The following is a 4,566-nucleotide window of genomic DNA, read 5'->3' as shown; positions in this document are numbered from 1 at the left end:
CAGAATATAATTTTAAAGAATTTACTTGAGACAATATGAGGAGAGCTCCCTCTCCACAAGATGAGGAAGACTCAGACCCTTGGATATGATCCCCATTTGGCCTTTGTAACAAGCAATGTTTTTCTTTTTCTTTTTTTTTTTTGAGACAGAGTCTCAAGCAATTGCCCTGAGTTAGAGGGCCATGGGGTCATAGCTCACAGCAACTTCCAACTCTTGGGTTCAAGCAATCTTCTTGCCTCAGTTTTTCTAGTTTTAGTGGAGAAGGGGTCTTGCTTTTGCTCAGGCTGGTCTGGAACTCCTCAGCTAAAGCAATCCACCCGACTCAGCCTCCCAGAGTGCTAGGATTACAAGCGTCAGCCACTGCGCCCGGCTGACAAACAGGCTTTTAAAGACAGAGGAAGGACAAGAAGTGGGCTCATATTGAAGTTGTGTGTCAGGAATTATCATTGGTTTGCAGAAATAACATTGATTAGTCATTGGCCAGAACTTGTTCTTTGTATCATAAATTCCAGAACTATGAAGATCATGGTGAGGGTCACATTGTGAAACTACAGAGAAGGAAAGAAAGAACAAGATGCCTTTAAACAATTGCCCCTGGGCACGAGGTGGGGGAATGACTGAAATATCATACTTTTGTCTCACTGGGTCTGATAAATTTTACATTCCTTACATTCCTCAGAGCGCGCTGAGTTATTTTTCTTAGGGATAACACGGTGACCAGACAGAATAGAATGATGTGATGGGAGGAGAGAGAGTGGGGCTGAGGATTGGGGGAGTGGTACTTTATTTATAAATTAGAGAAGACCTTCGGGCCTAAGACCTGAATGAAACAAAAGAGCTACCGTAGCCTTGTGGCTTGTAGGGGTGAAGGGAGAATTTCCCCCTACATCTTCTGAAGTTCATTGAAAATCAACTGACAGAAGGCAGAGTGATAGAAGAAAAGCCATATACATTTATTTGATCATAGTTTTACGTGACACAGCACCTTGAAAATGGACATCCAAAGACACAGGTGAAACTGTTCATTTTAGTGTTTAGGTTCAACAAATTATAGATAGCTGCATAGAAATCTGATTAGAACAAGAACAGTCAAACAAACGTTCTGATCTTAATAGACTTGAGAGGGGAAACTCAGCAAGGTCTGTCTGCTCTGATTGTTCTTGGCCTCTCTGTAGTGTTTATTAATTCTGGGTCCAGGGCAGGACCTGTCTAGAATGAGGGTCTTGGCGGCCAACCAGGGACAGCAAAGGCACTGTGTTGGGAGCCATGCCTCTCTTTGATATACAGAAAAGGCTGGGCCTTAATTTAGATCACAGGTTGACAGTCCAAAGTGCTGAACAACCCTACAGGAGTCCTGCCCAATGCCATGCTTTTGAAAAAGAATGGATAGAATGTGCACATGAAATTGGTGCTATCTGGGCAGAGAAAGAGTGCAAGATAGAATTTGATGATTTCGTAGAATGTATAACTCAGCTGAAAATGATTCAACGCTTAAACTCCATCAAGAAACAGCGGGATGGGCAGTGCCTGTGGCTCAGTGGGTGGGGCACCAGTCCCATATACTGAGGGTGGCAGGTTTGAATCCGGCCCCATCCAAACTGCAACAAAAAACAGCTGGGCATTGTGGCAGGCACCTGTGGTTCCAGCTACTTAGGAGACTGATGCAAGAGAATCACCTAAGCCCAGGAGTAGAGGTTGCTATGAGCTGTGATGCTACAGAGGGCGATAAAGTAGGACTCTGTCTCTATTAAAAAAGAAAAAAAGAAAGAAAGAAAGAAACAGCAGGATAAGCTAATACAGGAAGGGAAGTGTACCCCTCTGCCTCACCCCTTGGGCCAGGAGGAACAGAGAGCAGCAGCTCTCTGCCCTGAACAGAGAGCAGCAGCTGATGGCTTGAGGCTGATTTTCATTGTCCACTAGAAAGTTTGTTTACTGAAAACTTCTTTATCAAAGTATGTAAAAATGAAGGATTGCTCCATCTTGTTTAAAAAAAAAATAGAATGGTGGTCTTATGACCTACAATCAGACAAAGAAGGTCAGAAGTTTCTTCACAGCAAATTTCTTGCGGGAAAGTTAAGAGTAATATTTTTCGGTTTTATGGCTGGCGCTGGGGAAAGGTGTTCTGGTTTCTATGCTCTGCCTCAGGGAAGAGGGATTCTACGGCTAACTTGGGGGCAGAATCGTGAGCCAGAGACAGAAGGGCAGAAGGTCATAGAGAGTCTTCTTTCAGAGGCCTTCACTTTGTAATATCATTTTCTGAGCTCCAACAAGGTCCACGGATAAAACATGCAGTTGTTACTACTGTAATCTATAAAGAAAAGGCTTTTTATTAGATTATAAAGTAGATTGATCTCAACTTTGTGAGACCCTGAGGGCATTTCATCATCCAAAACCTGGGCCTGTCCCTTCATTTAGTCCTTCCTCACTCACAGCTTTCCCCCCTTAACCATTTTGTCTTAGTATTTGTTACTATTACTTGTGATTTTAAAGAGAAAAGCCATTATGTGTAGTTTATATAAAGTTCAGGGGTATATTGGGGGTGGTGTGGGAAAAGTAATAAATCCACACCTGGGCGGTGCCTGTGGCTCAGTGGGTAGGGCGGCAGCTACCCTCAGGTGGAGGGTTCGAACTTGACCCCGGCCAAACTGCAACAACAACGACAACAACAACAAAAAAAAACAAAAACAAATTCCTACCTAGGTGATTCTGAGGTTAAAGATTTTTTTTTTTTTTTATAAGAGACAAGAGTCTTACATTATCGCCCTTGGTACAGTGCTTTGGTGTCACAGCTCACAGCAGTCTCCAGTTCCTGGGTTTAGGTGAGATTGCCTCAGACTCCCGAGTGGCTAGAACTACAGGTGCCCGCCACAATGCCCGGCTATTTTTTTGTTGCAGTTTGGCTGGGGTCAGGTTTGAACCTGACACTCTCTATATGGGGCAGGTACCCTATCCACTGAGCCACAGGTACTGCCCTGAGGTTAAGATTTGGTCCTATAATCATTGAAGGTTTGCATTCCAGCTTCACTTACAATAAGTGTGACCTTGAGTAAGTAAGGATTTCTTTTGTGCCAAAGGGGATTGAGAGGTTCTGGCATAGAACTGGAGTGAGGGTCTCCAAGACAGGAGAGGAGGAGGCCAGTCCAGAGACAAGGAAAGACTTCAATAGAGGGGGGGAAAGGAAGCAGAGTGTCAGCTTAGAAAGTGGCAAAAGGGTTTTATTAGCCTCTTCAGTATAGCTGGAATGAGGCGGTGAGCCCTTAAGTAAACCTGAGGCTCCATAAGGGTATGGGTGTATCCTTAGGATAATGAGCCAGGTTACGGGTAGGATGTTTCCAGAAACGCTGGCTTTGAATCCAGGCATTCCAGGAATCTGGTAGAGGATTTTTCATTTCTCACCTGATTTTTTTTTTAAGTGTTTGCACTCCTGTCAGAGTTATGAGAATTCCTTTTCCACAGGGATAATAGTACCCACTTCTTATAGTTAGGATTAAATGTGATAATTTCTGCAAAGCATTTAGCATGGTGACTGACACTATTATCAATAATGTGCTGGAAAAAGTTACACAGGAACATGATGCTTATAGATTGTTCAGGGGGACAGAGTCTCACTCTGTTGCCCAGGCTAGAGTGCCATGACATCAGCCTAGCTCACAGCAACCTCTAACTCCTGGGTTCAAGTGATCCTCCTGCCTCAGTCTCCCCAGAAGTTGGGACTACAGGCATCTGTCACAACACCCTGCTAGTTTTCCCATTTTGTTTGTTTGTTTGTTTGTATTTTATAAGAGACATGGGCGGGGGGGGGTGTCTCTCTTCCTCTAGCTGGTCTCAAATTCCTGAGCTCAAAGGAACCTCCCATCTTGGTTTCCCTGAGTGCTAGGATTATAGTCATGAGCCGCACTTCAACTGGCCATTATGCTTGAAATGTTACTGGGTGAAGTTTCTAAGAGCCACCTATCACTGTCAGCCAATATGCAGAGATGGGAATAGGTCTACCAAACTTTGTCAGAAGGCCAGCAATTCTGGAGAACAGTGAGAGTAGCCTCTCCAAGACTATTCTGTCCTTTCATTTCCAAAATTACAGTTTTATACATAAAAGTTCAAAGCAAAGACCACATTAACCCTTATTTCTAATAACAACATAACTCAGTGACCTAGTATAACATTCCAATCCAAAAGTTAATCTAAATCAATCAGCCTAAACTACTCAAGATAGGCATCTTTAGGGTGGGTGCTACATTTACAAAGCACTTAAGAACGGGAGACAGGAGGTAAGGGTCACTTAGTACCTAAACGGACCAGACCGGCTATGTCATGTTGGCAGGAGCCTGACTGACTCCATCTTATTTCCACTATCGGTGCTTTCAATACTTTGCACACAGCAAAGAAGGCCCAAAGTTTTTTGGTGGTGGTTGTTTTTTTAGACAGAGCCTCATTCTCGGTACAGTGGGAGTGACCTCATAGCTCACAGCATCCTCAAATTCTTGGGCTCAAAAGATCCTCTTACTTCAGGAGTAACGGAGACTATAGGCACCCGCCATGATGCCCAGTTTGTTTTTCTATTTTATT

This window comes from Otolemur garnettii, unplaced genomic scaffold, assembly GCF_000181295.1.
Source record: "Otolemur garnettii isolate 467f Iridium unplaced genomic scaffold, OtoGar3 scaffold00147, whole genome shotgun sequence".
NCBI classification, from domain to species: domain Eukaryota; kingdom Metazoa; phylum Chordata; class Mammalia; order Primates; family Galagidae; genus Otolemur; species Otolemur garnettii.
Note: the sequence above shows the minus strand (reverse complement) of the source record.